This window comes from Rhinichthys klamathensis, unplaced genomic scaffold (assembly GCF_029890125.1).
Source record: "Rhinichthys klamathensis goyatoka isolate OS25496 unplaced genomic scaffold, OSU_Roscu_1.1 h1tg000096l_1, whole genome shotgun sequence".
Classification (NCBI taxonomy): domain Eukaryota; kingdom Metazoa; phylum Chordata; class Actinopteri; order Cypriniformes; family Leuciscidae; genus Rhinichthys; species Rhinichthys klamathensis.
The window spans coordinates 595,130-620,826 of NW_026606635.1; the positions used below are offsets into that span (position 1 = coordinate 595,130).

Genomic DNA, 25,697 nt, shown 5'->3' on the forward strand with positions numbered 1-25,697 from the left:
CCTGTACGCCACAGAAACACACTGATCTGTCGCTCGTAGTTAATCTGATGTTGAGGTGAAGAGTTCAGATACTCACTGATGCTGATCTGGTTCTCCTCTCACTGTAAACTGCAGCTTGAGAAGAAAAAATTGGTTTTATTACATTTTAATTCTAACAATTATATCTTGAAGATCAACCGTCAGCATTAAAGTTGACTTTCGTAACAGCAATTCATTCTAACATCCTTTCAGTCATACAATAATACATTACTAGATCTTCAGATTGCGTAAGAAACTTCATTATTTTTTCTTTAAGTTTATTAAAGTATTATTAATCTCTATACAGAGATTACACAATTATACAGAGTTATCTGTGGTGTATTGTAAACCAAAGTTACCACAGTTACCTACCTAAGTTTTGCCACTTTTGAATGACATATTTTTACATTAATTCACCGTACATGTATGTGCTAACACTTTACAACAAGATTTCATTTGTTAACATTAGTTCATACATTAACTAACAATGAAGAATGCATTTTTACAGCATTTAATGTTCGTTAATAAAATGTTCACGTTAGCTCACATTAACATACAACTTTTGATCTTATACATCAGTAAATGTAGAAACTAACATTAAACCAATAAATGCTTTAGAAGTGTGTTTCACTCGTTCACGTTAGCTAATGTAAAGTGCTAATGATGTTATTAATATAATAAGATGATGATTGACACGTGTCGACAGCTTTAAATCACGCTTCGACAGCACCTGTTATTACTATGCCTAGTATTACCTCACACAGTTTACAAATACTATATGAATATACCTCGTCAAAGTTTGATGTCAGCTGTAAAATCAGAATTATAACTGTACTCGTTTAATTCAATTAATCTCTGCACCTGATAATGATGATTATTATTATGACGATGTTCTTCTTCATCAGAAAGTGATTAATGAGATGGGCGCGTCACTGTCGCCCCCTGCAGGACACACCATTATTTAATGCCAACTCTGAAAAAAAAAAGTAAGATTAATTTATTTTTGTAAATTATATTTTGATTATTACAAATAAAACAGCAGTGATGTGAAAAAATTATGTTTGTAGAGTAGTAGTTAACCAAGATGGCTTGTTGGTGAAATGTTGCTAATTTAATGTGTAAACTCTAAACAAAAATCTTATTTTTTTTGTATTTTTGTTCTACCCAAATTCTGGGTTGAGCCTTTTTGGTCATTTTTGGGGGTTATTTTTTCAGTGTTTGTGAACACACTCAAAAAACTACTCAGCAAAGAGAAATACTCAGCAATGCTGTTGAATTATGAATTTGCCAAAATTAAAAACACCACATAGATATATAAACAACATTAAAAGCTGGATTTTCTCCACAGGGGGACTTTAACATGATTTAATATATAATTTAGCCTAACTGTTTAGTTGAAATTGTTATTTGTATTGAATATTTTAAAATATCAGTCAGTCTCTGTTTTTTTTCTTCTTCTGTATTTATACATCTTACATGAACTTACATGAACTTATGAACTTAGGCCTGTGCAAACGCACTCTTATAGCGCTTGTGGAACAGCAGAACTATAGATGTCACATTAAAGCAGCGCTACATTAAACATACGTTATTATAGGCATTATAGGAGGTAATATGAAAAGAAAATGCCATCAAAACTGTCCTGGTCGAGTTTACAGGAGATATAAACACAGTTAAAATTTCATTATTCATCAGCAGATCAAAACAATCACTTGGTATAATAATAATAATACGTTTATTTTATATAGCGCCTTTCAGAAAACTCAAGGTCACTTTACAATAAAGTACAAATAAACATGACATAGAAACAATACAAATAAATTGAGACGGATAACATAATAGTGGTATAACATAGATCAAGTATAGATGTGGGCAGTGGATATCTAAGGTAGTTTTAACACTATCTTTAAATAGCGATAGACTCTAGGCTGATGTGAAAATTGCAGCATGTTCTTTGCAATAGACTATATAATTATAGTTGACCCATATATGTATGGTGCGGCCAGGGATTTTGGGCCCCATGAAAAAATAGGTACTGCTGCACCCGTTCAATTAATAAAATCGATTTCTGGGGCCCCTAAAAGTGTGTGGGCCCTTAGAATCGTCCTAACTTTTCCCCCCTTAGCGGCGCCCCTGTATCGACAAGATTCATTTTGAATTTTACATTTTTGACTGTTCGTCCGATCCACTGTTCACTAAAGCACAACGATGTGTTCCTTCTGTTGATCTGTGACAGCTGATCGCTTTAGCCAGACAACATGTTAAACACTGATGAACATCCAGACTTCAGTGATAATGTTTAATACTGAGATGAACATCCACACTTCAGTGATAAACATGTTAAACACTGATGAACATCCACACTTCAGTGATAAACATGTTAAACACTGATGAACATCCACACTTCAGTGATAAACATGTTAAACACTGATGAACATCCAGACTTCAGTGATAATGTTTAATACTGAGATGAACATCCACACTTCAGTGATAAACATGTTAAACACTGATGAACATCCACACTTCAGTGATAAACATGTTAAACACTGATGAACATCCACACTTCAGTGATAAACATGTTAAACACTGATGAACATCCAGACTTCAGTGATAATGTTTAATACTGAGATGAACATCCACACTTCAGTGATAAACATGTTAAACACTGATGAACATCCACACTTCAGTGATAAACATGTTAAACACTGATGAACATCCACACTTCAGTGATAAACATGTTAAACACTGATGAACATCCAGACTTCAGTGATAATGTTTAATACTGAGATGAACATCCACACTTCAGTGATAAACATGTTAAACACTGATGAACATCCACACTTCAGTGATAAACATGTTAAACACTGATGAACATCCAGACTTCAGTGATAATGTTTAATACTGAGATGAACATCCACACTTCAGTGATAAACATGTTAAACACTGATGAACATCCACACTTCAGTGATAAACATGTTAAACACTGATGAACATCCAGACTTCAGTAAACACGACAGGGTGATAATAGGCCTTTTCTGTTCTGCGCCCGAGAAAGCTTCCTCTATACATTTTATTTAAAGACTTAATGTCGGGGGTTGAGCGGTTGATATTTATATAATACATTTGTATCGTAACTTTTGATTATGTGAAGTTTTGAGGAGATTTTGAAATGATGTTTCGAGCTCACTGGCACTGCACACACAACACTGACCGCGAAAGTGAAACTCGCTGCCATCACTACAGTTACTCTCCTGACTGAGGGAATATAGTTAAAGTTCGAGCGCATTCAACATGAGTTTCCAGATCTACTTTACAGACAAGAGACGGAGAATAGAGAGAATAACAGTTTCTGTGGCGGATTCAGAAGAGGAGTTCAGGAACACCACAGTGGAGGAGTTAAAGAGAAAACTCATTCCTGAAGACCAGCGTAAGTCCAGCACTGCAGTCTTCTGTGTGCATTAGCGAACATGTGGGAAGGATATTGAGATGTTAACAAAGAAAATCTGTGTTTCAATGTAGATTCAGCTCTTATTACCGGAGAAGCCTGAGATTCAGAAGTGTGTGTGTGCAGGGGCGTCACTAGGCCCTTTTTAGGGGGGCTTCAGCCCCCCTAAACTTCTGCCAAGCCCCCCTAAAAATGTGAGATTAATGTAGGCTACACAAATTCGTATTCGCTTCAGTCTTGTTATAATCAGATTCAGCACGTTCTCAATCTACAGCTGCGCCGTGCAGAGAGCACGTCAGAAACAGAGGACAGGGTGTGTGTGTTCATTTGTGTGTTCATCTGAGCCTCATTGGTCTGTCACTGCTCGTCAATGTCAGAGACGACCAATCAAATCAAAGTAGGCGGGCTTTATGTTCACAGACGCTGCTGAGCGCGAATTTTAACAGTGCGACTCGACCATTTTTTACAGTCTATGGATTCGACGCGGACGGTCAAGTGCGAGATAAGATGTAAGTAGCTAAACTTAACATTTCATATTTTACTTTTTTAAGGTCATAAATGTTAAACGAATGACAAAAAATAATCAGGCAAACTAATATAGTTTTGTCTAATTTCGCCATTTTGAACTGAAAATAGGCCTATACACTCATGTAACTCATGTAATGTAATAATTAGTTTACAAGAAACATTAACAAAGCCGTTTTCATCATGTTAGGCACAAGATTAATAATGATTGTGTACATATTGAGAATATAATACAAATTGTAGCCTTTAGTAAATTAAAAAAGCTCAGCTTTAGGAGGGGAAGAGAAAGGGAGGAAGAGACTGAGAAAAAAAGGAAGAGTGATGAAGATGAGAAGAGAGCAGGTATTGACAAATAATCTGCCCACTGACATGGTTTTAAAGCTATTTCTTATCCTTTTTTTTTGGTCTTCAAACGTCTTGAAATGCACATATCAGAAATAAAAAATTTGAACCCCCTACCAATCTCAAATTTAGGACCTCTGTGATTATAAAGCCCTGTCTACGGCCCTGTATTAGGCATAAGATCAATAATAAATGTGTAGCCTACATATTTTGAATGCATTTAATAAACTTAATTACCTTTAGTAGCTTTCAGTAAATAAACGCGTCTGAGAAAATGATTCATAGGCAAAATCAACCTATCAGTTGACCCTATGTTTACTTTCTTCACTGACAGACAAAAATGAAAAGCCTATATCAGTCAAAGCTCAGCTTTAGGAGGGGAAGAGACAGGGCAAGAGAAAAACAAAGAGAAAAAAAGTGATGCTGCTGATGAGGAGAGAAAAATTGTCAGCTGCCCACTATCCAAGTTTTTTGGCCTTCAGAGCATCTTAAAATGCACATATGTAGATCAGAGAAATCAAAATTTTCTCGGGGAGACCCCGAACCCCCCTATTTGCCCTGCCTCACATTTGGGACCACAGGTATTATAAAACCGTGCCTTTGCATCGTAATGAAAATGGTTAATAGTGATCTTTAGATCCTAAACTAAAGTGTTACCTTTTTTTATAATTTGTTTAAAAATCATATTGGGGGCTTAGCCCCCCTAAAATGAAAATCCTAGTGACGCCCCTGTGTGTGTGTGTTCCTCATGTTTCTTCCACAGTTGCAGACACTATTCTTCGCTACCGCTTTAAGACACTGAAGAAGAATCGCACACTTGGTTTCTACGGCATTAAACATGGGCATCATATCACCGCAGTGCGCTGTAGAAGTATGCATTATTTACACTAGTATTTGACATTATTAAAAGCATTTATTAATAGTCTTAAACCCACTGACCTTTTCATTTCAGTTCACCGCTCTATCCACTGCCTTTATTCAGGAGGAATGTTTTATAATAACATGTTACAGCTTTTATACACTTCAGACCTTTTTTATGAGTTTTGTGCTTCATTTTGTGGCAACATAACTTGAAACTTTATTACGATGAGTGTAAAATACTTTTGATTATTGTGTTCGCTGTTCCTTCACAGTTAAAAACACTAAACTTGACAACTCTGATCTCGAGCCACTGGAGGATGATCACACACTCGGTTTCGGCATTAAACATGAGGATGAGATTACAGCGAGCAGTGGAAGTAAGCATTACACAAGTGTTGGAAATTATTTAAAGCATTTATTTATAATCTTAAACTAACTGAACTTTTCTTTCAGTTCCCAGTCCACCGCCCTATCCACCGGATTATTTCTACCAGGAGGGTTATTGTGGATCTAGTGGATATTTTCAACATTCAGGAGGTCAGTTTCTCAATGCTTGTTCTCTATCAGTGTTTTTTTTATGAACATTTATAAAGACACTAATAGCAGATCTACGGCAAATAATCATAATCTTCTGTTCTTCTGCACATCATCTCAGTGTCAGGTCTGAAGAGCCTAACAATATCCAGCACTGAATAAATATGAGCTCTTAACATGTAAATGCATTAAAGTCACACTGAATCTTACATCATGTTCCAGTATTAAACAGTGATAAAACACATAATCCATAAATATATTCATACTGTGGCAGTGGTGTAGTCTACGTGATAGCTACGCAGGTATACGCTGTATACCCACTACAAAATGTCAAGCATTTCCGTATAGCCACTAGGAAAGGTCAAGGATTATGGAGGACCAACTCTACCATATTTAAAAATAAATACAGAAATAAATAAATGCTCAATAAATAAATAAGCATACAATTAATTGCCCCAAAAAATACAATAAAAAAATAAATGTAGGTAGAAATTAAATTATACAGTGAGACATAAATGTATATATCTCTTTTAATTAGCTTCTTTATTTATTCACCTTTGTAATAATTACCTTATTTATTTATTGTCCGTTATAATCTTCAACTTTATTTATTAATTACTTATTTTTTGAAGTATTTATTTATGTGCATGTTATAATATTTTTGTCTGTTTTATTCTTCCTTTGTATTTTTCCGCCTATTTATTTCTTCAATGCTATTTATTTCTGCCTGTCGTTTCTACATTTCTGTATGCATTTCTGCCTCATTATGCAAATGAGGAGGGGCTGTGTCTTAAGGGGTCAACTTCTGCCCATAGAGAGCCTAAGCCCCTCCCCTCTGCTTCCGGCTCATGGGACCTTATTTCGGAAAAAATATGTATGGAGGTCAATGGCGAGAGACAACTTATCTTTTTATTCCGTCTGAACTGTGCCCTGAATTACACATATGATGTTTGTCAATTTAAAAGATAATTATGAAAGTCAAGAAAGTCGCAGTTTGTCATAAAACAGAAGAGTGACATTTAGTTTTATGTGAAAATCGCTCAATGAACTACATCTCCCGGGAAGCGAAACAACGAGCGAGATCCGCTGCTCGTGTGTGTGCAGTCTGGTACAAAACACTCAGGCATGACGGCGTAACGTTACGATTATAACGTTAGACTATAGAACAAATGACAGACGTTAGCTTCAGTAACGTTAGCTTCAGTAAAGTCAGCTTCAGTAAAGTTAGCTTCAGTAAAGTTAGCTTCAGTAAAGTTAGCTTCAGTAAAGTTAGCTTCAGTAAAGTTAGCTTCAGTAAAGTTAGCGCAGCTTCAGTAAAGTTAGCTTCAGTAAAGTTAGCTTCAGTAAAGTCAGCTTCAGTAAAGTTAGCTTCAGTAAAGTTAGCTTCAGTAAAGTCAGCTTCAGTAAAGTTAGCTTCAGTAAAGTCAGCTTCAGTAAAGTTAGCTTCAGTAAAGTCAGCTTCAGTAAAGTCAGCTTCAGTAAAGTCAGCTTCAGTAAAGTCAGCTTCAGTAAAGTCAGCTTCAGTAAAGTCAGCTTCAGTAAAGTCAGCTTCAGTAAAGTCAGCTTCAGTAAAGTCAGCTTCAGTAAAGTTAGCTTCAGTAAAGTCAGCTTCAGTAAAGTCAGCTTCAGTAAAGTTAGCTTCAGTAAAGTCAGCTTCAGTAAAGTCAGCTTCAGTAAAGTCAGCTTCAGTAAAGTTAGCTTCAGTAAAGTCAGCTTCAGTAAAGTCAGCTTCAGTAAAGTCAGCTTCAGTAAAGTCAGCTTCAGTAAAGTCAGCTTCAGTAAAGTTAGCTTCAGTAAAGTCAGCTTCAGTAAAGTTAGCTTCAGTAAAGTTAGCTTCAGTAAGGTTAGCTTCAGTAAAGTTAGCTTCAGTAAAGTTATCTTCAGTAAGGTTAGCTTCAGTAAAGTCAGCTTCAGTAAAGTTAGCTTCAGTAAAGTCAGCTTCAGTAAAGTTAGCTTCAGTAAAGTTAGCTTCAGTAAGGTTAGCTTCAGTAAAGTTAGCTTCAGTAAAGTTAGCTTCAGTAAAGTCAGCTTCAGTAAAGTTAGCTTCAGTAAAGTTAGCTTCAGTAAGGTTAGCTTCAGTAAAGTTAGCTTCAGTAAAGTTATCTTCAGTAAGGTTAGCTTCAGTAAAGTTAGCTTCAGTAAGGTTAGCTTCAGTAAAGTTAGCTTCAGTAAAGTTAGCTTCAGTAAGGTTAGCTTCAGTAAAGTTAGCTTCAGTAAAGTTAGCTTCAGTAAGGTTAGCTTCAGTAAAGTTAGCTTCAGTAAAGTTAGATTCAGTAAAGTCAGCTTCAGTAAAGTCAGCTTCAGTAAAGTCAGCTTCAGTAAAAGTTAGCTTCAGTAAAGTTAGCTTCAGTAAAGTTAGCTTCAGTAAAGATAGCTTCAGTAAAGATAGCTTCAGTAAAGTTAGCTTCAGTAAAGTTAGCTTCAGTAAAGTCAGCTTCAGTAAAGTTAGCTTCAGTAAAGTTAGCTTCAGTAAAGATAGCTTCAGTAAAGATAGCTTCAGTAAAGTTAGCTTCAGTAAAGTTAGCTTCAGTAAGGTTAGCTTCAGTAAAGTTAGCTTCAGTAAAGTTAGCTTCAGTAAGGTTAGCTTCAGTAAAGTTAGCTTCAGTAAAGTTAGCTTCAGTAAGGTTAGCTTCAGTAAAGTTAGCTTCAGTAAAGTTAGCTTCAGTAAGGTTAGCTTCAGTAAAGTTAGCTTCAGTAAAGTTAGCTTCAGTAAGGTTAGCTTCAGTAAAGTTAGCTTCAGTAAAGTTAGCTTCAGTAAAGTTAGCTTCAGTAAAGTTAGCTTCAGTAAGGTTAGCTTCAGTAAAGTTAGCTTCAGTAAAGTTAGCTTCAGTAAGGTTAGCTTCAGGTTAGCTTCAGGTTAGCTTCAGTAAAGTTAGCTTCAGTAAAGTTAGCTTCATTCATTGAGAGAAAATGTGCGCCTTTTGGGTTTGTAGTCTTATACCTCAACAGTTTTACATCAAACTGCGACTTTCTTGACTTTAAAATGTATATTTTAAATTGACAATCAGGGATGAGTTCCCTAATGAATATTAATGAGTCTTCCCCTACCACCCTGCAAAAAAAAATAAAAAAATATCGCGGCCGGTGGCATGTAGATTCGACCGATGCAGTAAAATGCTAACCAACCAATGGGCAGAAGTTGACCCCTTAAGACACACCCCCTCCTCATTTGCATAATGAGGCAGAAATGCATACAGAAATGTAGAAACGACAGGCAGAAATAAATAGCATTGAAGAAATAAATAGGCGGAAAAATACAAAGGAAGAATAAAACAGACAAAAATATTATAACATGCACATAAATAAATACTTCAAAAAATAAGTAATTAATAAATAAAGTTGAAGATTATAACGGACAATAAATAAATAAGGTAATTATTACAAAGGTGAATAAATAAAGAAGCTAATTAAAAGAGATATATACATTTATGTCTCACTGTATAATTTAATTTCTACCTACATTTATTTGTTTATTGTATTTTTTGGGGCAATTAATTGTATGCTTATTTATTTATTGAGCATTTATTTATTTCTGTATTTATTTTTAAATATGGTAGAGTTGGTCCTCCATAAAGGATCTCCGTATACCCACTTAAAAAAGTGTGAGGATTCATAACAACATCGTTTTGTGACAGAACTTTCAATCATAAATTCACCCCGCCGTGACGCGGAATCCAGTCACAAATGTAACTTAGCTACTGTAAAGCGGAACGTCACGCAATTTGGCCATTTTTGAATTAATAAATCAAAAGTAGGGATGTACAATGAATCAAATCTCGATATAGTGTCCATGTATATTAAAGCTCAAAAAGACTGCTATAGAAATAAACTCTGCATGTTCTGCGTGTTTCTGTGAATGAGCGCTCAATGTGTGCTCTACTAGCACTGAAGCGCGCGTGACACTCATGGTGTTTTCAGCGTCTATGTGTCACGTGTCTGTCCTGTCCTGTGTGACACTTGGGTGTTTGTTATGTTGGGCCATGTGCTCATGTCATTGTCTGATCCCTCCCCCTCGTTACCTGATTATTGTTTGAGTTCAACCACCTGTTTCCCTCTTGATTTGTTCCCTTTATAAGTCTCCCCTTGTATGCAGTCTTTGTCGGATCTTTGCTTTATGTTTCCCCGGTTTTCCTTGTCATGCTCATGTTGTTCCTTGTCAGGTTGGTTTTCTAGTTTGGTTCTGTTTTATGCTTTATCTTTTATGTTTTCCCGCTCGTGGGTTTTTGTTTTGTGTTTTGTTAATAAATATACCCCTTATGCTGCACTTGAGTCCTCTCCTTCACTTTTGGTAACCGTACCGTGACACTATGAGGAGGACATGCACACATTTGAACTTCATTGCAGAGCCTTTATGAGAGTCACTTCACAAGAATTTTACCATTTCATTTGATAAAACTATCGTCATTCATTCGTATCATACACACTCACAAACTTTAAAGTCTTCATGACAACCTGTCAAAATAAAAGTTTTCTATAACTTGAAGAAAATATAACAGAAATAGATTACTATTGCACAGTAGAGTATACTTCAAGTAGGCCTAATAATAATAACAATAATAGTTTATTAAAACACACACAAGCTCAAATGTCTTTAATTTACAACCCACCAAAATATAAGTTTGTAGAGAGAAAGAAAGTAACTCAAAGGAATTATAAAAGAAATTGCATAGTAAGATGTACTTTTTAAAATAATAATAATCAAATCTATTAAAACATAATTTAAAAGGAATATCACAACAAGTTTTTATACATGTTTTAATTTAAACAGTGATTTTTTTTTTCAAAAACATCATTTTAAAAAGTAAATTTGTATTTGGGGTGGGGGGGGTATGGGGGTTATATCACAGTATACTCACTACAAAAAACAAGACTAAACCACTGTACTGAGGGTTAAAGTGTAAAATTAATCTTTCTCGTCAAAGTTTATGATGGAGTTTGTGTTTTCCTCTATACATTCATATGCAAATAATATAATAATTTCTTTTGCTTTTGTTTGTTGACTGATGAACACATATAGTGTAATAACACACTCTCTATGATGCTGTATGATTGACACTTCTCTTCTTATGAGCATTAACTGTGGAAAAGTGCACAAGTTTAGTTTGTGATGTAAAGTTCAAAGTTTGTGTCTATATAATAATGCACAGAAATTATCCACATATTCCCTACATAATATAAATGTAAACTTTATGATGATGAGTGTAAAACATGTTGAATTATTGATCCTTCACACAATTAAAGTTAAAGGTTCAGATTGACAGATTCATGACACGATATTATTCAGTTTCTGACGGATGTTTTGTTCTTCTCCACATCAGCTCTCACAGGATCATCTGAAGATGAAAAAGATGAAGATAAAGTAATTCCCAGGTCCCGATCTATGGAAAATGTATTACTTGACATGAATCAGCCTCAGCTGAAACCCAGTGAATAATGTTGAATAATGTTGAATATTATATTTCAGCCTCACATTAATAACATGTGTTTTTATATCAGGTCATGTGACTGTTGTTGTTCATATGAGGATTCTATTATATATTCACTGAAATATTTCACTTTCAGAGGCCGACATCAGAAGAGAATATGATTTTATAAAATTTGAACTAAATCGCACTTTAACTGATCAGACCATAATATGAATATTAATGATGATTATGTGAGACTGTATAATTGGTGGAAGAGTGTAATAACAGTTTTTATAATTATTTTAAGGACCCGTTTATAGTCTTAAAAGTGACCAAGCGACTTATTGAGTTTCTCTGACTGATGAACACATATAGTGTAATAACACACTCTCTATGATGCTGTATGTTTGACATTTTTTCTTCTTATGAACATTAACAGTGGAAAAGTGCACAAGTTTTGTTTGTGATGAAAAGTTCACAACAATGGACAGAAAGAGCTTTATTATCATTAAACTGAATACAAACAACTAATACTTTAAACAAATATACTTTAAGCGTATTCCTCGCCAGCGATTGATGTCTAAAATTTATTTTTACCGGATCTCGGATCAGTTTAATTCATTTGTACACATTTCATGACACCTTTGTATAATAAAAAGGAAAAGTTGTATATAAAAGTCTATTATTGGTCTGATTAATCAAGCTCTCCATAAAACAAACACTACAATTTAATTAAATAACAGATATTATAAAGATAGACAAAGTTAAATGCATTAAATTGAGTTCAGCTTCAGGGTTTCTGCAGGGATCTTTAATAAAGTTACAACAGTTCTTCAGTCAGGAGCAGTGAGTAATGTTCTCTGTTCGCTGTGTTCTGGGATTCACTGACAGAAGCTTTATTGGCTGCTGTCCCTTTAAACCAGCCGCCGCACGCGGATCTGTGTGACGATCTCACACTATTAACTCATTTAAGACTGATGTTATGAGGACACTCGACAAAACAGACATTTCTACATTATTGTGTGTGTTTGTTCAAGCGTGAAAGAGATCCGTTTTCTGGATGTGTGTGTCACGACTCACAGGACTTTCACAGACAGCCGGTCTCAATATATATATATATATACACTCACCTAAAGGATTATTAGGAACACCATACTAATACTGTGTTTGACCCCCTTTCGCCTTCAGAACTGCCTTAATTCTACGTGGCATTGATTCAACAAGGTGCTGAAAGCATACTTTAGAAATGTTGGCTCATATTGATAGGATAGCATCTTGCAGTTGATGGAGATTTGTGGGATGCACATCCAGGGCACGAAGCTCCCGTTCCACCACATCCCAAAGATGCTCTATTGGGTTGAGATCTGGTGACTGTGGAGGCCATTTTAGTACAGTGAACTCATTGTCATGTTCAAGAAACCAATTTGAAATGATTCGAGCTTTGTGTCATGGTGCATTATCCTGCTGGAAGTAGCCATCAGAGGATGGGTACATGGTGGCCATAAAGGGATGGACATGGTCAGAAACAATGCTCAGGTAGGCCGTGGCATTTAAACGATGCCCAATTGGCACTAAGGGGCCTAAAGTGTGCCAACAAAACATCCCCAACACCATTACACCACCACCACCAGCCTGCACAGTGGTAACAAGGCATGATGGATCCATGTTCTCATTCTGTTTACGCCAAATTCTGACTCTACCATCTAAATGTCTCAACAGAAATCGAGACTCATCAGACCAGGCAACATTTCTCCAGTCTTCAACTGTCCAATTTTGCTGAGCTCTTGCAATTTGTAGCCTCTTTTTCCTATTTGTAGTGGAGATGAGTGGTACCCGGTGGGGTCTTCTGCTGTTGTAGCCCATCCGCCTCAAGGTTGTGCGTGTTGTGGCTTCACAAATGCTTTGCTGCATACCTCGGTTGTAACGAGTGGTTATTTCAGTCAAAGTTGCTCTTCTATCAGCTTGAATCAGTCTGGCCATTCTCCTCTGACCTCTGGCATCAACAAGGCATTTTCGCCCACAGGACTGCCGCATACTGGATGTTTTTCCCTTTTCACACCATTCTTTGTAAACCCTAGAAATGGTTGTGCGTGAAAATCCCAGTAACTGAGCAGATTGTGAAATACTCAGACCGGCCCGTCTGGCACCAACAACCATGCCACGCTCAAAATTGCTTAAATCACCTTTCTTTCCCATTCTGACATTCAGTGTGGAGTTCAGGAGATCGTCTTGACCAGGACCACACCCCTAAATGCATTGAAGCAATTAACTGCCATGTGATTGGTTGATTAGATAATTGCATTAATGAGAAATTGAACAGGTGTTCCTAATAATCCTTTAGGTGAGTGTATATTAGTGGTTTGAATGCATTGTTGGCAGTGTGTGAACGCTCTCTGTGATTGATTGGTTCTGACTTGCGTGTTCAGTTCAGATAAGCAGGGAAGTGGTTCTACTACACAATTATTCACTAACATAGGTTATCCATCCAATTCAATACATATTGTACGCATTAGATTTCTTGTCAAATAAACAAAATCACTGGTAAAAAAAAACAACAACCTGTAGTATCGATATTTTTATTTGAGTATCGATACTTTCGATTCTCAACGTCAGTATCGATACGGCCATCACTACCCGTGTATCCTCGCTCATAGCTCCTCATGAAGCTCCTCACACTCCTCGATCCTCGCGGTGCAATTAGAGAATTGAGATGTCCTTCAAGATGGCTGAGCTCGATCGGTTTCCGGGTTATAGGATGGAGACGAGGAGGGATATTGAGAAGCAGTGATTCATCCACTGGGGTCTTGTGAATTAATGTCACGGTCGTTGTGTTGTTGTTTTTTAAGTGTCAAAAAAATTAGTTAACTAAGATTAGTTGCGTACATTAACATGATCATTTTATGTCTCTTTTAAAAGTGTTAGCAGAGTATGTGATGACTAGTTTTTGCCATGTGCTTTATTTTACCACTAAGATTTTCTTGATTTTCTTTCCTCTCAGGCCAGATCTTTCAAAAGCAGGTTTGGGAAGTTTTAGCAGTTTTTTGCCTCTATCAATGATTTTTTATCCATTGGTTCTCAATCTTTTCGTCTCAGACCCAGACTTCCTCTTTGGCCTGGTTGCTGATGTGACATGTTGGCATGTTTGTTCGTTTTTTGTTGCCTCTTTAAGGTTTCTGTTTTTGCCTACTGGTTCCTCTCTTGTAAGGACTAGGTTCCTCTCTGACTTTTTTCCCTTAAATACCGGTAATGTATTGTTAAAACCTGTTACCTGTTTTAAATAAATGGCAAACAATGCACTGTACCATAATCTATTTTGTCTTTATTTTTTCCATTGAGTAAAAAGTCTGTTTGGAATGTCTGTATACATAATGCTATACATATGGGGATGTTAATAGATAGAGTAAATAGAAAACAGTATTTATATTCTAACTTTTTTATACTGTAGAATTATAGCTGGAACCACAGCTGCCAGTACTTTGTGAAATTACAGCCAAGCCGTAAAATTAAAAACAGTAGAATTACGGTAAATGGCTGGAACCACAGCTGCCAGTACTTTACTGTGAAATTACAGCATTGTTGAAACTGTAAAATTGCCACAGCTGCCAGTATTTCACTGTAAATATACGGGTGAATTTTTTACAGTAAGCTAGATGCAGCTTTTTTTGGGGGTTCGCATCGAATGCTCTTTGACTGTTATACATAATAAATGTGTTTATGAATAAAGATGGATCTGTTGAAAGCAGTTATTTTGAGTTAGATGCCAAATGTTCTCCTCCTATTCAACTTTGACATTGAAGGGGTGCATACAACATATTTGCCCACCGGAAACTATTCACATTCAAATACAATTTACTAGAAAAAAAACAAAAAAAACCTGGGGAAAATAAATGCAGAACATGTTCACAGAGGACACTATTAACACGACTATGAAACCATTCAGACAAATGTGGGCACAAATGGGTTAAGAGAGAATAAATGTTAAAATTAAGTGTTTTGTATGGATTTTTTTTTTTTTTTTGAGAAAATGAGAAAAGGGGCAGACCTGGTGTATTATATTCAACTGGTTGAAGGAGCATGTAAATCTTAGCGTTTAAGATGCTAATACTGCTAACAAATAGCTAGCTATAGTGAAATATTAATGGATGAATGAATATAAAAAATACCTGGATCATGTCAGGAAGCCTTTAAAAATTCACTTTGAGACTACTTTAATTGGGTCGCTTAAAAATGACTTAATTCCATGATGTTGAATTACATAAACAAAGTATGTTTGTTTAACGTAACCCAGTTATGTGGAACCTGGTGACATAAAAAGTTAATTAAAGCCAACATATTTTTTTGAGTGAGGGAGCGTTCTGGGAAGATTCTCGTGATGATGAACAAACGTTATTACAGTAGTGCGATCATTCAAAGTTTTCTGGTCTTTAATAATGTTCTGAAAACATTAACACAAAAATATTATTTATACATCATTAATGGAATGTTTATTCTGGAATGTTTTAGTTAGATGTTCTTCAACGTTTTTAAACGTGAAACAGCTTTTCCTGCTCAGTGTGTCCTGAAATATCTGATAGTTCGTCTCATTGATACATTTCAGTGTGTCTGATCTGATATTGTTGTTTTCTCATATTTTTGTGGAAACTGTGACACTTTTTTCAGGATTCTTAAATTAATAGAAAATTTCAACTGAACTTTTTTTGTAACATTAGAAATGTCTTGATTCTCCCTTTTGATCAGTTAACTTTTTTTATGTGAAGGTCAACAAAACATTAAGAGAATAAAAAAGCTGTTTCCAGGAAAACATTACACAGAGTGAAAGAGAAATTAAACTGTCCAAACCGCAAAGATGAAAATGATAATGTTAAAGCATTTTAGAGATGTGAAAGTGCCATGTTCCCTATATACTCATATTGAAATGAAGCTGGGAGGACATAAATAGAGCCGCATTTCAGTCAGAGATTTATCTTCACTCGCTCCAGGAATATTCATACGTCTCTATTTACAGTCAGTTTGTGTCTCCAATTGATGGATGATCATACATTTTGATTGTTTAAACACTACATTGTTGCACTTTTGTTGTTATTTTAGATTTTGTTGCAGGCAGAAAACTCTTGAATCTTCTGTGAGATTCATATATTCTGCACAGCAGATTTGAAAGATTTCAGGTGAGTTTGATTTTAATTATTTACAAGACACATTATGGAGGACTCCAAAAACAAAATTTGTTGAAGCTGAAATATGTGACTTAAAACCCAAATATTGGGATCCTGCACTGAAAAAAGTTTTTCATTCATCCAATTAAAAAAATTTAGGGTAATGGTTCACATCTATATTTTATAACTTGAGCCAATGAAAAATAAATAACTTGCCCTAACCAATATTTTCTCTGTCTATTAAAACTATTTTTTTAAACCTGGCACAAAGTATATTTTTCTTGTTGAATTAAGTCAATTAATTTAAATTATATTTTTGATCTAAGCAAAAATATATAGATTTAATCAAAACAAAACTTCTCATTTAAGAAATATGTATTAGAAATTATTTGTTTTCTCGAATATATATCGATTTAATTAAACAATTATTTCTAATTTTTAAAAATAAGTTAATAGAAATTATTTATTTTAAACAAACAAAAATATATGGATTTAATAAAACATGTTTCCCATTAAGGAACATTCATTGTACTTAATATTTAATCTTATCCAAAATATAATAAAAAAAGACATACATTTTCATTGCATTGATATTTATTATCTTATACACAACTTCAACATCCACAATTTCAGTGCTCCAAGTGTCAGATGTTTAACTTCTGAGCTGGCAAACATTGACCTGAAAACTACAGCCATAAAGGAATACCACCGTTTTTTGAAATGGGGGTTATTCACCGTCTCAGTGCATGCATTGTCTTAGTCTGGCAGCGCCGCCGCTAGCTTAGCTTAGCATAATGAATGGAATGCTTTGTTGCTGGATAGCATGTCGTGAGTAAAAGTGTAAAAAAAAAAAAACAATTCCTTCTCGCAACGAGTAATTCCTAATTCCTTCATTCACAACGAGTACAAATAGCGATGCAGATTAAGACTAGGTGATTTCCTAGGCAGATATTGATTTGGGACTATATTGGGGCGAAGCACTACTTGGGTGCAGAGATATCACACAACACCTGAATGATGTATCAGTCGTGTGATATCTCGTGATATCCCAATATAGTCCCAAATCAATATCTGCCTAGGAAATCGCCTAGTCTTAATCTGCATCGCTATTTGTACTCGTTGTGAATGCGCAGACCACGAGAAAGAATTAGGTTGTTTTTATTTAATCACTTTTACTCACGACATGCTATCCGGCAACAAAGGATTCCATTCATTATGCTAAGCTAAGTTAGCGGTGGTGCTGCCAGACAAAGACAATGCACGCACTGAGACGGTGAATAACCCCCATTTAAAAAAAACGGTAGCGTGTTCCTTTAACGAGAACAATGCAGTGAATTAGGGAAATGGAACAATTACTCAGTTTTATCAGAAATGCAGCTGTGGTAAGTATCTCACTATCTCTGTCCTCATTGTATTTTATGATGCTACAAATAATATCCAACCGTAAAAAAAAACACAGAAGAAATTTGAATGAAGGTACAGAATCTCATCTCATAGGTATAAACTGCAAGCAGTTGCAGGTTCCAACTAGTCTCATCGCAATTGTATCTGAACTGGGCTGCTTCAAGGCATGACAGGTTCTACTACTGAAATACTGAACCTATTTCTTTAGAACGCCGAACCATAGCCAGTCACTCAAACATGACATCTCAAACATAACATCACTTACGGGTGTAAACTGGGATGTGTGGGAACCCTGAATTAAGCTCTATTGTAGAGCTGGTCATAGAGCCTTTTAACTTTGTTGGACATGCCTTTTGGGTCCAGCTCCATGATGACTTTCTGGATATATTCAAATGTCAGTTTCAATGTCTTGGGATATTCCAGATTGCACGCATAAAGAAGGCCCAGGAGAATTGCAACAGCATTTGCAACAGACGGCAAGTTGCTCAGAACCTCTTGACCCTCAAGAATGATGCCAATATTTGTGGGTACAGCTTGTGCATCTCTGATGATGAAGACTGCCATCGTTTCTTGCTGAAGAATTTGTCCAGCCTCTTCTTCCTCTGACACCTGGAAAATAATTTAAGAAGGAGAAAAAAGAAAAATGATTAAGCAATCGATACAGCTTGGGTTTTCCCCATTAATATTCCGACGGCCTTATATCGTATATTCTTATATTCAGGCCAGCTAATACCATATTGGCCTGAATATAAGACCACATGCAAATAATGAACTTTTATGAACTGTAGTGTCCCGTTCCACTGCGTTAACATTTGATGTGAATATACGTTGTGTTGTACAGTATGTTGAGATGGAGGCGCCAGAACTGCAACCGATAGAATGCACGATACTACGATATTTCTTCAAAAGTAGATCGTGGAGACATTTTAATCGGCCACGATCAAATCTTGATATCGCACACCCCTACTGTAAACTATTAAGGTAGCCCTTGCTTGCACATTTCTCTATTTGAAATTAGCCTTCAGACTGTTTTTAGACATATATCTGAACATAGTCTGATGTCTAATTTGGAAGTGGACAGCCTTATATAGCAAGCATTTTCTCATCTCTAAAGTAATCTTGCCTTACCAGGAAATCTTTGATGAGGTCCTCCACTGCTTCTCCCATGTAAAGGATGAGACATTTAAGTGCAATCTCCCTCTTTGTAGCGATGTCAGTATCCTGCATCAAGATAGTAAAAATTACTATTTATTTTTGAAAACCAACCGACATCGCCCGATTGGCGCCAATGCAGCAATAAAAAAAAGTTTGCCAATGGAGCAATATTAGACATAAATAAATGTTGTATTTCGTCAGTCATAATTATCCATACATTAAGCCAGTCCCTTAACATGTAACATTAGCTTATTCACTTAAGTTAGTTGATCAGGTTAACCGTTCTAACGGTTTTAACGTTATTCTTATGGCTGACTGAGATAACGTTCCGTTCAATGCTTAAACGTTCACGTTAATTACCATTTTAAAATCAAAAAAGTCCACGGGTTTTCTTTAAACGTATGTTCCCTTTTGAAATCGGTCAGGAATTGATTTACGTCGACATATTGTGTAAACTCAGCTAGCTAACACACCAAGTTAACATTTCAAACTATCGTAGTAGGCTACATGCTTATCTAACGTTACAAGAGAAAGTCAGCGCCATGTCTGGCATAAAATTAACAGCTACTAAATACAGCAGATTTAAATGGTTGTTTGTTTCACTTACCAGAGTTTTTCTGCGATGATTCTGATGGTTGTTTGATTCTCAAAGTCTGGCCTGGTGAAAGAAAATGGTGATCCACGGAGCGACTTGAAGAGCGATCTGGTGACTGACTGTCACTGGTCGAGATTTATGTTTAATGCCCATGCGCGGGCCTGTGTGTAACCTTGAAATTGTACATTCGTTGAAACAAATTTTTCTTATTTAAGATCTTAATGAAAAATATTTATATTTAACACTGTTTTGAACGAATAAAATATAACTTAAAAAATAAAACAAATAATAGTAAACTGAATTGAAAGAAAAAATATTAATTGAATGAAGTACTGCTTGAAAACCTTTTTTCAGGAGATGTTTTGACGGATGCCCTGTTGTGCTTCAATAATATGTGAGCAAAAATATTTTTTAAGACACTGGCCAAAAACATGCTAAACATTTCATAAGACTTTTTTTGTGAAAAAAAGAACAAAAATAATTGATGGTGGCTGATGGCTGTAATTGAATTATTTTATTGACACACAATTGACATACTTCAGATTTGAACAATTACATTTAAAATCCTTTTCTAACATTGATGAGATTTCCTGAAACTTAGACATTAAATTATTGAAGACATTTTCTGTAATCAGGTTTAAATCCAGGAGTTTTATTTTGAAAAGCGCTATACAAATGACTTACGTGAAATGCCTGTCTGAATATAACCTTATATATATATATATATATATATATATATATATATATATATATATATATATATATATATTATGGTGAAAAAATAAAGCACTGTATATTTTTAGTTTTTCATTATTATTATAACCTCTTAAAATGCTTAATGTTCACAGGTGAAATGAATCAGCCAGACGAGACATCGGTGTCATTGCAGTGAGTATTTCCTGATCTTTATTAACTTTACAATTAATGGATTATTATCAATAATACATTTACCAGGTTTCATGTGTTAACTAGCTTACTTGAAAATAATAGTTATTACAGGATTTGAGTTAGTTGATTAGTTAATGTCAATAATGTTAATATTATACAAATCAAATGTTGTACCTTTAACTTTAGTTGAAAGAAAATGCATTTATTAACCTGTTAAGCTTCAAGCCCATTTTTGAAAAATCCCCAGATATGGCATTCCCAAACTTAAACAGATACAGTTCATGAACCCTTTGTACTAAAAGCACAAGTAAGATCTCATTTGAAAGCTGACACCTGGAAGTTTATTGTAAATGTAGAATTAATTATTATCATAATGAAAAAAAATAGTTATAAATAGCTTCAAAGTTTTGTAAAGTTATTATACATTTATTTTTATGAAACATCTTCATGAAAATAAAATTGAAGTTGGCATTGTAGCAATCTAGAAATGCACTGCAGCTAAAGCCACATGTCTAACCATGTTATATTTAAAATCTGAAGATGATAAGTCTAAAACTCTGTATTTAGTTCAATGTTTTTCAAGATCATGTCATATGACTTTATTTTGATTAGACTGGTGTTTATTGTTTTCTTATAAGCATCTATTCAGTCTATTGCCTCTATTGTTTTGTGATGCAAAAACGAGTCCCATTCAGTCTCAGGCTCCCCTGCACATATTCACACCTCTCCAGCCAGTTTATTGCTCTAAATATGCTTTTCTTTTGTCTGCATTATAATCACTAACGACTAGCAATTCACACTGTTTCAATCCCTCATTTATTTTATAAAAGTTCTCACTTCACAGTGAAACTGTATCAAATGCCCTTTTTGAAAAACGAAACATTTCAGTAAGCATTCTTATTTAGAAAAAAATCATAAAAATTACACCGAAGTAAGGTAGCAGGTGCTCAGTACTAGCTAGCATGTTAGCTTAGCACACCATCAATACACGACAATTTATGAGAATAAAACTATGTTTGTTCTCCAAACTTACTTTATAGCGCAAGTCGAGTGTTTTAAATAACTTTCTGTAATCTGATTTGGCTTCAGATAAAAAAATCAGATAGAAAATATATTATTTTATTGTATTCTGCACAATTTGAAAGTCTATCTCGATTAGCATTACATTATACATATAATCAATTATTATGAAAATACCTGACATGACTCGAAGAACACAGGTAAATCAAATATCATTGCAATCATGTTTATTGTCTTCAAAACATCTTTATCTGCACTTTACAGCGATCTCGGATAGCTTTGTTGTGGCAGGACTTCCTGATTGTCACATGATTATGGCTCTTCTTCATGTGATCCATATATGGACTTCTGTGCAAACAGCGCCCTCACTTTCAGGATGAATTGATAACACAGTACAGAGTATACAGCGCTCAAAATGATTACATCGACGCATTTGGGTATAAATTCAATAAATATTATTCCTGTCTATAGAAGTCTGATGTAAAGCTATGAGAATCTATCAATATTTCTCCAAATCTGCACATGTTTGAGCTAAAAGCCCTGAGGGACGTTGTTTTGTCAAGCGCTGTCATGACGATCGCACGGGAGTTTTTTTCTGAATGAGACCGGCTGACGCTCATAATTCATATTAAAGGTAACGACTCATTTTTTAATTTCATAACTCCTGACACAAATTAAGACATAACTGTCACTATAAGTTTCTCAGAATACAATAGTGGTCAAATACTGAATCTTGAGTCTTATATCTTTTTAATGATGTATAGTTTGTCAAGGTATAACATTAAATCTGATAGTATATTTGAACTAAATAAAAAAAAAAACGCTTCAGTGCGCCGACGCTCTGGAGACGGTTAAGAGGTTAAATGTTAAACTAAACAATATTATTTTGTTTGTAATTTTTTTTTACATTCATTTTTATCGACCATCCCAAGCATGTAGACCTATATAACGGTGCATGAGAAAAATATATTCCAGTCCAGCCAATTGCGTGGGTTTGGCGGATGACGGATTATGATTGGTCAGATCACCTGTCAATCAAACTCCCTGAGAAGGGTGAATTGCGCGGGTCCACCAGTAGAGGGCGCTCGTGCAATGATTCAATGAGGAATAGCACAGCTTCTAACAGCTAATGAATTAACCAAAGCCCTTACACATTTTTAGCTTAGTGTTGTTGTAAGTTTGGTATATTGCAAAAGTTAAATATGACCATTATAAATTGCATAATGATCAATAGAATATTTATATAAATAATATTAAGCAAATGTCCAGTGCTGTCTGCTTCTAAAAAGTAAGTTTTGATGTTTCAGGAAACTCGAAGCTCTTAATGATGAACTGCAAGGAAGCATCAAGAAACTGAACTCTGAATATGACAAAAACCATTTAAAGCTGCAGAGTAAAATACAGGAACTGAAACGCATCACTGGAAAGCTTGAAGCCGTGCACAAAGCCAATACGGAGGGCAGTTTAGTGGGATCATCAATGGGAGTGGCTGGAGGAACCGTGGCTCTAGTGGGTCTGGGTTTATCATTCTTCACATTTGGTATTTCTTTAGCAGTTTCTGCTGTTGGTGTTGCAGTCGGAGTCGCTGGAGGAATAACAGGAGCAACAGCGAACATCATTAACATGATCCAGCAGGGCAATCTACGTGAAGATATTGAGAAGATCATCAAGGATTTCCAGAACACAATCCAGCCAATGATTGATAATCTGAATACAATTTCTAAAACCGTAAAAGAGCTTCAGAAGGAAGAGCAAGAGTTTTCTGTGCAAAATAAGGCAATAATGACAAGTGTGAGATCATTGAAAACCGTTTCGAGCATTACTAAACTTTTAGCTGTACTGCGAACCGCTAGCATTGGGAAAACAGCCGCAAAAGCTGCCAGTACACTTAAGATGGTTGGGAGAGTAACTGGCGTAATCTCAACTCTGTTTCTTGTTCTTGATGCTTACAGTATTTATTGTGATTCAATAGAGCTCTCTGAAATAAATAAACCAGAAAACAGCAGAAAAGCAGAAAACATTCAATCAGAAACTTTGAAGTTTGTTCATCAGATGAAAGAAACGGCCGCTCAATTGCAGGAGACTCTGGATGAAATTAAAAGTGCCAAAGACGATATTAACAGAGAGTTACAGATCTGTTGAAATTATGCTTGAACTTGGTATTATCAATTTATTGACACTCTTTAAAATGAAATCTTTAAAAGTGTATAAGAAAGTGTGTGGTCAGGGTGTCGTGAATTATAGCATATGCTTATATATTCTGAGATTTTCCACTGTGGATCTATGGTTTTAGTGTTTCATACAAAGATTTTAATTTGCAGAAGATAGGGAGGAAAATGTAAATATGTGATTAAATACTGAAGTTTCCATAGTATTTCAAACATTTTATTTTTAATGTATTCACTTTTTTTTCATGAGCTCTGTATGTTCAATCAAACTATTCTCCTTGTTTTCTGGTTCTGTCTGACCTTGGATGAACTGGATGAACAGTCTTTGTAAATGAACAACTTTCACTGGAGTTTGGATTCTCTTTGTGTCTTGTGAAATTCTATTTGCATCCATTGTCATTGCCTTTTTTTGTGTGTATGTTACCGTATTGTAATGTAAAGTAAAAATAAAGTAATAATCATGGTTTTCCAGCTGATGTAGATGTTAAGACCAAAGTATCTCTTACAAAATGAAGCATGTGTGCACTCTAAATAAATGTACATCTGATCTCAACAACATATTTGCCCAAGTTGTGTGATATTTAAAAAGTAAACAGTAAAGGAGGATGTTTGAAATCAACCAAGAAATATCTACAATAGATTCAGTCTTGTTACTCTTTGGTGTAAAGGTTAATTTACTGATAATGCTTTTTGTCCTTTTTATTCATTCTTTAATAATTGACTTGCATTAGACTTTTCCACTATATCAGACTCTCAAACTGAAACAATTACGACAAAGTTTAGAATGCTATTCATAGATGCCACCTAAGTCACTAGAAATAGACAGCCCGTTCTCATCCTTTGGCGTCATACATGTGACGCTTTGGACATTTCGTCGAAATCTTACGCACATGGCATCGTTTAGCATCAATATGAGACGCAGAACCCAAGGCGTCATAACCGTACCCGACCCCAGACCTAAACCTACCCATAACAGTGCGTGTTATATTGACGCTAAAGGATGCCACGTGCGTAAGATTTCGACGAAATGTCATATGGCGTCACCTATATGACGCCAAAGGATGAGAATGCGTTGAAATAGAACGCCGTTGACGACCGATCTCGCCCGGCGCCGCCCAACTGCCCATTTGAATGAGAGAGAAAGACAGAGATACATGGATACAATTTTAATTTTAGGCTCCGATCCTTATTTGTTAGCGCCAGTTTTCTTTTGTGCTTTATTATCTGCCCCAGACTTGCCCCAATTTGCCTTCCGTGATATATATATTTATACTGTGCATAACCCCTCCCCATTAGAGATGCGCGGTTTGCGGTTATAGCCGCGGACTCCGCGGATAAACCGCGGATCGGGCGGATGACGTGACGAAAAAAAATATTTGAATTAAATTCGGGCGGTTGGCGGGCGGTTTCTAGTCTCGCGGGTGTCATCAGCAGCGCCTTGTATCAGCGGATGGCGGGCGGGTGCGGTTTTGAAAATTGGTCAAAAACGTTGGTGCGGATGGATGGCGGACGGATGATGAGTTTTGTGATGCGGTTGCGGATGAAATAATAGCCCATCCGCGCATCTCTACTCCCCATACAGCGGGGATCGCTTGAAGGCTTTCAAGAGTAGGCCTACAGACGTATATCATCAATATGCTGTTGCTGGATGGGTAAAATACGTAAAAGTGCAGCACCTGGCCACCAAGGATTTATATTTAATCATGGGAAATGTTGGTATTATAAAAAAAAAAAATTATGGTAGTTTTTTAAGCAACTACCTAAAATACAAAAGCAGTGAATGTCTAAATAATGTCTTTGGAAGAAGCAGTAAAAGCTAATTTTATGTGTTACAATCAACAACAACTAATAATGGGGCAGTTGTGGCCTATAATGTGGATTCGAGTCTCAGTCTGGCATTATTTGTAGGTGGTTGGAGGAGTGAATGATTGAATGACCTTTACCTTCTCTTTCACCTTCAATAAGCAACATCTGCCCACTGCTCCAGGTGTGTGTTCAAGGTGTGTGTGTGTGTGTGTGTGTGTGTGTGTGTGTGTGTTTTGATGGGTAAAATGCAGCAGAGCACAAATTCTGTGTATGGGACAGTGAACTTGGCTTCACGTCACTTCCAGTTAAAGGGGTCATGAACTGAGAATTCAAATTTTCCTATGATCTTTTGACAGTAAGATAGGAGGTCGTAATACT

The 25,697-nt window shown here is 35.7% G+C and overlaps 1 long non-coding RNA gene across 1 annotated transcript; it reads left to right on the top strand.

The window, feature by feature from the left end:
• Nucleotides 1-16,257: 16,257 nt before the first annotated feature.
• LOC130086522 (uncharacterized) lies at nt 16,258-22,721 on the top strand. The gene is made up of 3 exons (XR_008807217.1): nt 16,258-16,295; nt 20,286-20,325; nt 22,653-22,721. It is a non-coding gene; the product is annotated as an uncharacterized LOC130086522 (long non-coding RNA).
• The last annotated feature ends 2,976 nt before the right edge of the window (nt 22,722-25,697 follow it).